At 29.8% G+C, this 14,080-nt stretch overlaps 1 protein-coding gene across 4 annotated transcripts in view; it reads left to right on the top strand.

Annotated features, from left to right (window-relative positions):
• The first annotated feature begins 347 nt into the window (after positions 1-347).
• Positions 348-14,080, top strand: part of LOC111681379 — a 297,068-nt gene continuing 283,335 nt past the window's right edge. For 2 of the 4 annotated variants that reach the window (XM_046950217.1, XM_046950218.1), the window contains exon 1: positions 348-1,607. The gene's annotated coding sequence lies outside the window, so the exon portion shown is untranslated. The remainder of the gene's footprint in view (positions 1,608-14,080) is intronic. The other 2 variants (XM_046950221.1, XM_046950219.1) reach the window with 2 other exon arrangements.

Genomic DNA, 14,080 nt, shown 5'->3' with positions numbered 1-14,080 from the left:
AGTTTACATCTCTGTGAAGGACATGAAAAGCCAAAAAGAACAAAGATTTTCATAACAAAACAGAGAGCGAAAAAAGTGAGAATGAATTTGACTTGTATACAGAGAGGAAACAAGTGGAAATAAAACACAACAAGAAACAAAGGAAATTGGGTATATTTCCTTTTTTCTACACGACACGAGTGAGAGTGTGTGTGAGTTAATGTTGATATAGTATATAAAATCAACAGTATGTTTTGCAAACATCATAGGAATGTTTTTGTTCTTGTAGCGTATACTTACGTAGATACAATAAATATTTATGTGGGAAGGACAATTTTTTCAACCCATCATCACTACCACCATTTGAAGGATACATATCAGCCGTTTTAAAGAGTCTGGTTCATTTCCAAAATGTTCCAAGAACATATTGGCCACATGTGGTTGTCGTTGACGCAACTAAAATTGTGCACGAACAGTATGGACCAATGTGTCTATTTCAGTCTGTCAGTCGATTTTCAACTTTCTGTGCCGGTGGACGTCTATGTCGTATGTGATTGTCATTATAAAATATAAGAGGAAATTCAATAAATTAAATAAAAAATCCACAACAGAAAAGAAAAAAATATTACATTTAAAGTAATAAAATTTAATGTGTTAAATCTATGCATACACACGTATTAATGTATGTATGCCTGTATGATGGTGTAAGAAAATAAATAATTGAGTTTAAATAAAGAAATAAAAGAAAAATTGTAATAATTTAATTTATTAAAGCAAATTCGATAGTTGCCTGCGAATCTGACGACGAATAGTACGAACACAAATTTTATTTTCTTTAGTTCAAGACCAATTTATTTGCATTTTGGTAGTTGAAGAGTTAGTTAGGCACGTGTATTAGTGTAGATATGTCTATGCAATTGGTGTGTTTTATATGTCATGTTTGTAAATAAATAGACATGTATCGTATGTAAACAAAAGCTTATTTAGACTTCGGTATTTTCGAAATCTAAATATACATGAAGTGTTTGCGCGGTATTTAAACATCGAATCGATAATATGTTTAATATTGTGGTGTTTTGCAAAGAAGTGATTCATTATAAATATAAAATAAATATGTATGTGTGTGTGTGATCTTTTAACAGGGCGTATGAGTGTTTATCATATTTCAACTGTTGTGCTGCCTCCAATCTGCTAATTTTAAAAATAATTTATGTCAACTGAGGAATTTAACCGTGAGTTCTCTTGTTATTTTTGTTACTCTCATCATTCTTGATGAATACTTAATTGTGTTATACATACTAGTGCTACATATCTGTATGTACATAAATAATATGAAAAATGATGTGTACATAGTGCAATGTATACACATATATGCATATATTGTTCCTGTTGAACGTACATACATACCTATGTATGTACTTATATATGTATATGGATATTAACTATTATTCGTGAAAAAGATTAACGACACTGACCGGCGTAAGTGAATTTAAGTGGATAATTGGGATGAGCTAGTGAATGTATCAGATTTGTGAAATTTCATGCATATGTATGTAGTATGTGTATTAATTGAAGCAATGGTTACTGCTTTTTATTAATGCGTTCAACGTATCAACATGAAAAATAATGTATGTATAAATTTATCTTTTACTTTAACTATTTTTAATTTTTACTATGTTTAGATCGGATATTATATTATCTTAAACGACAAATTAGACAAAATGCATTCGTTGAATTATCATCTATATTGCTTATGTCATATGCATAGTAGGACTGCTCTATAACGATCTTTTATATGATCAGCAAAATAAGTAATTATACCCTACACCTCTTTAGTGGGAAGGGTTAATGGGTTTGTGCTGATGTTTGTAACATACAAAAATATTATTATCTAAGTCGATTAAGCTATGTCCGTCCGTCCGTCTGGCTGTCAATGTAAACTTGTGCGTAAGGTACGGTCTGCAATTTTCAAGATAATTTAATGAAATTTAGCACACCCTCTTTTTTTGGCGAAGCCTATATAAAATGGATAAAATCGTCCATTCTCTCTAGCCCCCATACAACAGTACCTCCCGGATAGGGCCTTTGGGCTCATAATTAAGTTAAATGTTCTATTATGTCAACAAAAGTCGTCAAAATTTTATTGAAATTTTAATGACATTACCGATTTTTTTTAATGATCGGGCCTCATTTGACCCTATCCCAGATAAAAACTCCTTTCAGAAAATGACTTGAAGGTCAAAATTTACATATAAACATCAACAAAACTTTTAAATTCTACATAAATAATTTGAAGTAGATGTGAATTCCTCTACCAATAAGGATAGGTCCATATTTTCCCCTACTCCCCTCTGAGCCTTCATGTAAAAATTTTCTTTTTTGCCAAAACATAAGTAAAAACAAGTATAAATTTATAGTCGGACATTGTCGACCATATGATACCCTACACCAGTCAGTATGTTAAAATTGTGGTTTTTTTATATAAAGCATTTAATTTGTTTTATTGTGAATTTTTTTACTTATTGTTGACAAAAAAGAGATTTTCTACAAGAAGGCTCATAGGATAGAAGGGGTAAATATAGGATTATCCTTATAAATTTTGGTAAATGAATTTACGTCTACTTCAAAGTCATTTATGTAGATGTTGATTAGTAATTATAAGTTAATTTTGACCTTCAAGTCATTTTCTGAAGGGGAGTTTGTATGGGGGCTAGGGTCAAATGAGGCCCGATCACTATAAAAATTAGTATTGTCATTTATTGTTCTATAAAACTAATTTTTGCTGATTCACTTAAATTCACTTAAAATATTGTCATGGCTTTGAAAATCTAAAAATATATTTGAAAATTATTAATCGATCAACGATACGTCCACATTTCGTACAATAGGAGGAAATATATATGAAAATTACTCAATAGTCAATAAATTACATAAAAAGTTATAAGAATTAAAGTAACATTTTACGTTATATTCTAAATACACCAATTTTTCTTACAATGTATATAATCTTCATAGAATCCAATTATATTTTTCTCAAAAAATAGCTTTTGGGAAAAAAATATTTTTGGGTTTATAAAATTTTTTATGTTTTTTTTTCGATAAGATATTGCCAATAAAAGGTTATACTATATCATTCAAATGATTTGCCCTACTGAAATATGTAGAAAACTTACTTGAACTTTAACCCTTTCAGGGTCAAAAATAATTTATGTCGTGAAAAAAACCTGAAAACTTGTATATAAGATAATTTAAGTATGCTGAATAATATTTTTTGAGACTTATCCCTAGGGAAATATAAGACATCAAAGTTAAATGTCGAATATTCAACATTCTAAAAACTGTCACCAAAAATAAAAAGCACTTTTTCAAGTTGTCATTAGTGATAATTTCTTAAGACCTGATTTAAAAATACAGAATATCATTCAAAATCTCAATTATAAATATAATAAAGTCTTAAGTTTAATCTAAAAGAAGAAAATTAAAACTAAAGTTAAAAATTATATTGGACAAAACTACGGAAAGGGTAAATTAAAAAATACTTTTAAATTTCTAATGTAAAAATGCCTAATTTCAAACTTTATTTTCTTGTCCAAAAAAGCGCTATACATTCATACTTGTTTTTACGTTAAATGTTTTGTAACTGCTGACCTTGTTACTGACTTTTGAGCAATCCATGTAGTCCTAAAGGTAACCCGAAAAAATTGTATTTTTATTATGACATTCATTTTAATTACATAATTTTATTTAAGGCCGAGTTCTTACATTTTCCATGTTAGAATTTATAACAAAAATTCGAATCTTTCGACATTTTTAATAACTTAAAAGATTTTCATACAAATACAGTAGTTTTCCGATTTAACGAACCCATATGTTGTCAGGCCTGTTCGTAAAATTGAAAAGTTCGTTATATGCAGTACCAAGTAAAACGTGTTTTTTTGATAGGAAAATAATTAAAAATAGGTACATAAAATATTTTTTAAATGTATTTTATAAAAATTAATTCTTTTTTTATAAAAATAGCACAAAACACAAAATTCCGAATCTTATATACCCACCTTCAAACCATATGTGTGTCGAATTTAATCGCTGTATTTTTAATTCTGTCATGAGGTTTAAAGTAATTTCTCGAAGTTCATCGCTATACTCGTATTTTTAAGCGAGTAATGAGCATTGAAGTAATTTTCTTAAGGGGGCCTGATATGGAGGGTAAGGTCAATTATGGACCGATTCCCATAAAATTTGTTAGAGATATCGGTTAGTACTCGGCGTACTCGTATTGTTAAGCGAGTATTGAGCGTTAAAGTCATTATCTGAAGGACGGACGGACATAGCTACATCGAACTAAAATTTAATAAGAACCCAGAATGTGTTACAGTTTTGTGTATAAAAGCAACGCTTGCTACAACTTAAGTTATTTGTTATTTTTGATAAATGTCATTTTATCTTCATTTAAATAATTTTTTTATCAGTTCGTTACAAGAATTATAAAAATATAGATTACGCATTGCGCAGGTTTTTTTTGGTTTAAATCAACAGGTGTTCGATATGCTACGTCACATCAGCAAATAAAGTGATTGACGTCTAAAAAAAATTTTAAAAACTTAAAAAAAAATTTAAAAACTTTACAAAATTTTGTAAAAATTAAAAAAAAAATAAAATACTTTAAATATGAAATGCGCTGTGAAAAATTGCAAAAGCACCAACAACTCTAAGGCGTGCGAAATTAGTTTTATTATTTGTATTATGTATTTTATTTGTATAGAAATATTTTTTATTTTTCAAAAATGTCACTTTGTTTATGTTTTGCTTTTATTTTTCTCAAGTTATAAGCTGATATGACGTACATGCGCAGAACGAACATTTTTTTACATACTGAATGCGCAATCTATGTTTCTATAATTCTTGAGTTCGTTAAACAGAGTACAAAAAACAAGTTTTGTTCGTTATTTAAGGTAGTCAATAGAAAAAATTAGCTTGTTCGTTAAATGCGATGTTCGTAGAATTGAATGGTCGTTAAATCGGAAAACTACTGTAATCTCAAAATATAATCCAATAATACATATATACACAGTTATATAAACAACAATTAAACATACAATTTTCATAACTTCTTAAGTTTTATAAAAAATATGTTCAGCAGTTTTCCTTTGAGATTGAGAAAAATTCATTAAATAATGAGTATTTTCATTAGGAAAAGAACAATTAAGGATTTTGAATTCAGAAAAATTTGCTTATTTCAAGATTAGGAAAATACATTTTCATTTAAATTTTTGAAACAAAATAATAAAAAGTACGATTTTTCATTTGAAATTCAGATAAGAACAGTAATTAATTTAAATTGAAAACGCAAGAAAAATAAATGTAAATATTATTGAGACCAACCTTTTGATAGTGGGATTTAATAATTCTCAATAGATTTCGGCCTTAGAAGAACAGTATGTCCCAAATTTTATATAATTGTCAACAAGGTTTTACGGATATGTCTAAACCGACTTAGAAAGTGATTATGAATTGACTTTATGTGAGCTGTAGGACCCTGCATTGTTGGTGTATAGCATAAATTCTATTAGTCTTTATTAAATTTCCAGTGAAAATTCTAAATTTCAATTAATGTTCTCTGAATTCGTAATACAGTAGTTTTCCGATTTAACGAACCCATATGTTGTCAGGCCTGTTCGTAAAATTGAAAAGTTCGTTATATGCAGTACTAAGTAAAACGTGGGTTTTTGATAGGAAAATAATTAAAAATAGGTACATAAAATATTTTTTAAATGTATTTTATTAAAATTAATTATTTTTTTATAAAAATAGCACAAAACACAAAATTCCGAATCTTATATACCCACCTTCAAACCATATTTGTGTCGAATTTAATCGCTGTATTTTTAATTCTGCCATGAGCTTTAAAGTTATTTCTCGAAGTTCATCGCTATACTCGTATTTTTAAGCGAGTACTGAGCGTTGAAGTAATTTTCTTAAGGGGGCCTGATATGGAGGGTAAGGTCAATTATGTACCGATTCCCATAAAATTTGTTAGAGATATCGGTTAGTACTCGGCGTACTCGTATTGTTAAGCGAGTATTGAGCGTTAAAGTCATTATCTGAAGGACGGACGGACATAGCTACATCGAACTAAAATAAGAACCCAGAATGTGTTACAGTTTTGTGTATAAAAGCAACGCTTGCTACAACTTAGGTTATTTGTTATTTTTGATTTATTAGTTCGTTAAACAGAGTACAAAAAACAAGTTTTGTTCGTTATTTAAGGTAGTCAATAGGAAAAATTAGCTTGTTCGTTAAATGCGATGTTCGTAGAATTGAATGGTCGTTAAATCGGAAAACTACTGTAATAAAATACAAAAAGAAAACAAATATTATCGGAATTTTTGGCGAAATTATTAAAAAAATTGTTTAATTATAACTTTACTAACGTAATTATTATAAAAACAAGTATGAATGTATCGTCGGGCGTAGCCGACCTTATGATATCCTACAGCAGTCAGTATGTTAAAAATGGGAATTATTATTTTATTTGTTTTTTATCTTTACTTCGGAATATTTTTACTTTTTTGTTGGCAAAAAAAAACGATTTTTTGCAAGCGGGCTCAAAGGGGAAGTATCCTTATAAATGTTGGTAGGGGAAGTTAAATCTACTTCAAAGTTATTTATGTAGAATTTAAAAGTGTTATTAGTGTTTGTAAGTGAAACCCATATGTTGTCAGGCCTGTTCGTAAAATTGAAAAGTTCGTTATATGCAGTACCAAGTAAAACGTGTTTTTTTGATAGGAAAATAATTAAAAATAGGTACATAAAATATTTTTTTAAATGTATTTTATAAAAATTAATTCTTTTTTTTATAAAAATAGCACAAAACACAAAATTCCGAATCTTATATACCCACCTTCAAACCATATGTGTGTCGAATTTAATCGCTGTATTTTTAATTCTGTCATGAGGTTTAAAGTAATTTCTCGAAGTTCATCGCTATACTCGTATTTTTAAGCGAGTAATGAGCATTGAAGTAATTTTCTTAAGGGGGCCTGATATGGAGGGTAAGGTCAATTATGGACCGATTCCCATAAAATTTGTTAGAGATATCGGTTAGTACTCGGCGTACTCGTATTGTTAAGCGAGTATTGAGCGTTAAAGTCATTATCTGAAGGACGGACGGACATAGCTACATCGAACTAAAATTTAATAAGAACCCAGAATGTGTTACAGTTTTGTGTATAAAAGCAACGCTTGCTACAACTTAAGTTATTTGTTATTTTTGATAAATGTCATTTTATCTTCATTTAAATAATTTTTTTATCAGTTCGTTAAACAGAGTACAAAAAACAAGTTTTGTTCGTTATTTAAGGTAGTCAATAGAAAAAATTAGCTTGTTCGTTAAATGCGATGTTCGTAGAATTGAATGGTCGTTAAATCGGAAAACTACTGTAATCTCAAAATATAATCCAATAATACATATATACACAGTTATATAAACAACAATTAAACATACAATTTTCATAACTTCTTAAGTTTTATAAAAAATATGTTCAGCAGTTTTCCTTTGAGATTGAGAAAAATTCATTAAATAATGAGTATTTTCATTAGGAAAAGAACAATTAAGGATTTTGAATTCAGAAAAATTTGCTTATTTCAAGATTAGGAAAATACATTTTCATTTAAATTTTTGAAACAAAATAATAAAAAGTACGATTTTTCATTTGAAATTCAGATAAGAACAGTAATTAATTTAAATTGAAAACGCAAGAAAAATAAATGTAAATATTATTGAGACCAACCTTTTGATAGTGGGATTTAATAATTCTCAATAGATTTCGGCCTTAGAAGAACAGTATGTCCCAAATTTTATATAATTGTCAACAAGGTTTTACGGATATGTCTAAACCGACTTAGAAAGTGATTATGAATTGACTTTATGTGAGCTGTAGGACCCTGCATTGTTGGTGTATAGCATAAATTCTATTAGTCTTTATTAAATTTCCAGTGAAAATTCTAAATTTCAATTAATGTTCTCTGAATTCGTAATACAGTAGTTTTCCGATTTAACGAACCCATATGTTGTCAGGCCTGTTCGTAAAATTGAAAAGTTCGTTATATGCAGTACTAAGTAAAACGTGGGTTTTTGATAGGAAAATAATTAAAAATAGGTACATAAAATATTTTATAAATGTATTTTATTAAAATTAATTATTTTTTTTATAAAAATAGCACAAAACACAAAATTCCGAATCTTATATACCCACCTTCAAACCATATTTGTGTCGAATTTAATCGCTGTATTTTTAATTCCGCCATGAGCTTTAAAGTTATTTCTCGAAGTTCATCGCTATACTCGTATTTTTAAGCGAGTACTGAGCGTTGAAGTAATTTTCTTAAGGGGGCCTGATATGGAGGGTAAGGTCAATTATGTACCGATTCCCATAAAATTTGTTAGAGATATCGGTTAGTACTCGGCGTACTCGTATTGTTAAGCGAGTATTGAGCGTTAAAGTCATTATCTGAAGGACGGACGGACATAGCTACATCGAACTAAAATAAGAACCCAGAATGTGTTACAGTTTTGTGTATAAAAGCAACGCTTGCTACAACTTAGGTTATTTGTTATTTTTGATTTATTAGTTCGTTAAACAGAGTACAAAAAACAAGTTTTGTTCGTTATTTAAGGTAGTCAATAGGAAAAATTAGCTTGTTCGTTAAATGCGATGTTTTTTATCTTTATTTCGGAATATTTTTACTTTTTTGTTGGCAAAAAAAAAACGATTTTTTGCAAGCGGGCTCAAAGGGGAAGTATCCTTATAAATGTTGGTAGGGGAAGTTAAATCTACTTCAAAGTTATTTATGTAGAATTTAAAAGTGTTATTAGTGTTTGTAAGTGAATTTTGACATTTAAGCCATTTTCTGAAGGGGAATTTGTATGGGGGATAGGGTCAAATGAAGCCCGATCATTACAAAAATTGGTAATGTCATTTAAAGTTCTATAAAACTAGGTTTTATTGACTTTTGTTGACATAATAGATCATTTCAATTAATTATAAGCCCAAAGGCACTATACGGAGGTACGGTTGTATGGGGGCTAATCGAAATAACTGACCGATTTTTACCATTTTCAATAGGCCCCGTCTTTGGACCAAAAGAAGCGTATGTGCCAAATTTAATCGAATTATCTTGCGGACTGTACCTTGCGCACAAGGTTTACATGGACAGCCAGACGGACGGACTGACGGTCATAGCTTAATCGACTCGGAAAATGATTCTAAGTACTTTATGGTGGGTATAGGACGAATATTTTTGTATGTTACAAACATCAGTACAGACAAGTAAGAAATTATTGTCGGTCGGAACCGACTATATAATACCCTACACCTGTAATAACAATAAAATGTGATTTAGTTTTCATAATAAAGCATTTAAGTTGAATTGTACCTTGCCTAATATATACTTATGCCAGAAAATTATTTTGAGCTGATTGATATTCTTTAAGTTGGGTATAGGACCAATCAACACAAACCCAATCAAGCCACATTAGAAAGAAGGATTCCCTCTTTTCTAAAATATTCAGATGAATATTAGAGTTTTTCATGTAAAATTTAAAGAATATGGTTCTATTCATTTCCCAGATAAAAGAAATTTTGTATTTAATTCATATGGAAAGCGCCAAGCCCCCCATTAAAAGTCTGACCATTTTCTCTAAATGTTCAGAAGAATGTCAAAGTTCTTATATACATTTTTAAGAATTTCTAACTCTAATAGTTTCTCAGATATTTTCTATTTAAGTCATATGGGGGAACCAAGCGCTGACTCCGAAGAAATGTGAGGTCGCTAACTGTTATATTAGCTCAGATATACTAATTTAATATTTTCTAAGTAACTATCCTGTCCATGTCCATGTTAACCTTGTGCGCAAGGTAGAGGCCGCAATTTTCAAGATAATTTGATGAAATTTGGACCAGCTTGTTTTTTACAGTTTCACGTACCTCGCGGTTTGGGCTTTTTATGCCATACTTACGTTAAATATACTATTATCTATTGGCACAAATAAGTTTTATATAAGTATAAATGACACTGCAGATTTTCGTAATGATCGCCCCTTATTTGACCCTAGCCCCCATACAAACCCCTCTTCAAAAAATGTCTTAAACGTCTAAAATTGACTTGTAACCATTAGTATCGCAATGAAACTCAACATAATTAACTATAATTTAAAAATATATCGTTTTCCCAAATTTAATGAGGATCGGCCAATGTTTGACCTATACTCCTATATAAAGCCTCATTTAGAAAATTTGGTTTTTATCAATTAATTGCTTAAATACTTTGTAATTAAGGTAAAATTCAACATAAAAGTTCTTTGTAAAAAATAAAATTTTTTAAATATACTCATGGAGTAGTATGTTATATGGTCGGCCATGCCCGACTATACTTTATATACTACTACTTTATACTATACTACTTGTTCATAATAAAGCATTTATCTTGAAAATTACCTTGATTCCGATTTAATTAAGCAATTTATTGACGAAAAACTTATTGTCTTAGCCCGATAAAATGGGCTGGATAGATTTGTATTTCTATGATTAGTGTCCGACCGAACGTTCGGGTACGGGTTCGGAGTTCGGTAAAAAGTAAAGTTCGGCCAATGATAGAATCTTAACACAACAAACTCCACGGTATCCCTCTACACTATATATTGCATTAAAATTTGCTTCAGAAATGAACATTGATATAAAACCACAAAAAATACATCAAGTATAAGAACCCCAATGGAAACTGAAAAACGCCAGCTTAATTTCCTATCTAATGCATTTACCTAAAGATACAACGTCAAGCACTGAATATATTTCACTCTTCAATAAAACAACAACTTTATACACTAATCTAAACTGGAAAATCTTATACACAGACAGATCTAAAACCAATTTCTCCACATCATTTGCTATTATTAATAATTCACTGAAAATAGAATTACTGGATAACAGTTACATTAGATAACAGTTGCTCAATTTTTACTGCTGAAGCATCAGCATTGCTTCACACTTTAAATAATTTCAAAAACACCGCTGGAAAATATTTAATATGTTCAGATTCTAAATCAGCTATTACCGCAATCCAAAACCTATCTAATAAGAATATTATGATTTCCAAAATCAGAGATTTATTGATAAGATATCACACTAAATTTAAACTTATGTGGATTCCAGGCCATGTTGGCATCAGAGGAAACCTGCTAGCTGACGAAGCAGCAAAATATGATTCTGCCCCTATTATAATATATCCCTTACACAACAAAATAGATATTAAACGGAATATTTTTAATAATATTAAGAATAAAGAAGCCGAAAAATGGTCAAACTATCAACACCATTACAAAATATTTAACCCTGATAAAATATTACCAATTTACCCAGAAGAAATATCAAGACGTGATATAATAGTCTATAGCCGCCTTAGACTGGGACATACATTAATTACACACCAACACATGTTCAAAAATACCCCCAAAATCAATGCCACTTATGCAACAATGTTTCCCCATTAGATATACATCATTTAATCTTTAACTGCAACTACGTTAAACAAACACAGATACATATATTCCAAAAATATCCCAGCAGTTCGACGGGACAGTCCCGAACTGACCACTTAACCTACCACTTGTGTGTGGCACCTAGCCACCTGACTACCCAGGTGACCAAAAATTTTTACATGGGCTTGTCCTACGAGGAAGTCAATCGTCACTCTACACCCTACAAAGAGACAGTAAAGAGACGATTGCCTCCGCTCTCGCTTACAAAGGGGACACTAAAGTGACGACTGTCTTCATTCTCGTATGTTTTCGGAAAGACCGAAAACATACGAATTGGAGTCTGCCAGGTGGTAAGATATTAATGGAACTAAAATTTAAAAATTTCAAGTGTCTACTCTCCAGAATACTATGGGACAATAATGTGACGATTGACCCAAAAGTTATAAATTTGAGTCAACCAGATGGTGGCATATTAGTAGAAAGTAATAATCATTTCTCCAAAAGATGGGTAAAATAACTACTTTCGGAAGTAAGTAGTTTGTAAGCTCCCGCTTACAAAGGGGGCACTAAAGTGACGACCGTCTTCATTCTCGATTACAAAGGGTACATTCGTGACGAATGACTCAAAACGTACGAACTACGATCATCCAGGTGGTTAACTATTAGTAGAAACTACTATCTTTCGTATGCATTGACTCTTTGTCGAACTGCTGGGATGCTTTCCTGATCTACTTAAAACAATTAATGTTGAAAACATAAAAGCTGTACATACACTCCTAAAACATTGTAATTTATATAATTATATTTAAATAATCACACTTTAGGTCGAAAACCTTTGTTGTTAGTGCCTTTGTTTTTTTTATATACATAATTAATTATGTTTATAAACTTTGTAAATAAATAAATAAATAAATATATAAATAAATAAATATTAATTATAGTGTTATACCAATTCAAAAAATATTCACCGGCGGTCAAATTGGTCAAATATCAAAGAAATGTATCAATATTTGCAATAATCTATCAAAAATTGGAAGAAAAAAAGTGAAAATAAGAAAATGTTCAAAAGTAATGTTTATTTTGTTGCAAAATATTTGTTATTGGTATACGTTAAATAATAATTTAAAATTATATGTTATATGTTAAATTTTTACATCTGAACTAAATAAACATTTGTTTTATCCATATACATATATACTTATTATACCCTTCACCTTTGTGAGAATGGTATACCTAAGTTTGTCATTCCGTTTGTAATTTGTAATAATAGCGGAGTTGATTAAGCTATGTCCGTCTGTCTGTCCGTCTGTGTGTTTGTTGAAATCAGTTTTTAGAAGACCCCAGATATCGGCGAAATCCGAATCATCAATACACAGCCGAATATAGAACTCTTACGTGTTTTTCTTAAAAGTTCATTTTCATCGCCAAAAATGTATGATAAACAAACATAATATTAAGAAAACCGAATCAACGAATATTTTATCCTAATAGTACGCAACACAAACACATAAAATTACAGCCAAATTATACAGTGCTGCCAAGATAAAGAACAAAAAGCACATTTGTTAATTTAGGTTTATTGTTTGTTATGAATATCACAATTTTATTTATGTTTTTTAAGGCTAAAGTGTGCTTTAACTATAGTGTGCATTAAAACGAAATAAGAATTTTCTATGAATACAAGCGTAATTTATAGAATACAAAAGCGATCGGATAAAAAATAATCCTAAAAAGAACTCTCTCATTGTTATATGTTGTCTGTTTATAACATATACCGGCGTATAGATAGGAAAATGAAAAAAATCGCCACTACACACCCACTATTGGCATTTTTTCAATGAAAATGCACTGAAAAAATATTTGGCTTTTTTCAATTTTGAAGATTAAATTGCATTACTGAAAAATGGAAGTATTTGTAAACATAATGTAATCGATGAACATAAGAATGATAATTTTTTCACATAGAAACAAGATTTCAAATTAAAATGTATGTACAAAAAATGAGTATACTAGATGAACTTATTTACTTTCATTGTTATGCATTCTAGAAAATTATTTAAGGTACCTACAGTGTCTCTCATAAGTATTCGAATTTAGGTATTCTATAGAAAGAAACCAAATTTTATAATATTTTTTGTGTGCAAAATAAATAAATACATTTGTTATATTATCTAGGCAGTCCTTAGGTTTCATATCACAATTTTTATCACAAAAGTATTCGAATTTTTATTAAGCTATGTCCGTCTGCAGTTGAAATCAATAGTCGAGTTATCCACTTTTTTGGAACAAAATAGTCGATTTCAACTTTTCGACTCCTTAACCAGTGCCAAAGGTGAAAATCAAACCCACCAACTCCGATCTACCAGAACATTACCCAATAAACTACCAGAGGCCACTCACATGAACATAACGTTCACTCTCAAAACCAAGGGAGAAAAGTTGTTAATTTTTATATAAAAGTTTTGAAAGTTTATATAGATTTATACTTCAATGTACACTTTTTAAGCAAAATAAAATACATTTAAAGGGCTTATTGCAGTAACTCGATATGCCACAAAAATAAAA

This window comes from Lucilia cuprina, chromosome 4 (genome assembly GCF_022045245.1).
Source record: "Lucilia cuprina isolate Lc7/37 chromosome 4, ASM2204524v1, whole genome shotgun sequence".
In the NCBI taxonomy this organism is placed as follows: Eukaryota; Metazoa; Arthropoda; class Insecta; order Diptera; family Calliphoridae; genus Lucilia; species Lucilia cuprina.
The sequence above is the reverse complement of the archived record's forward strand: the minus strand, read 5'-3'. Positions and strand labels throughout refer to the sequence as shown.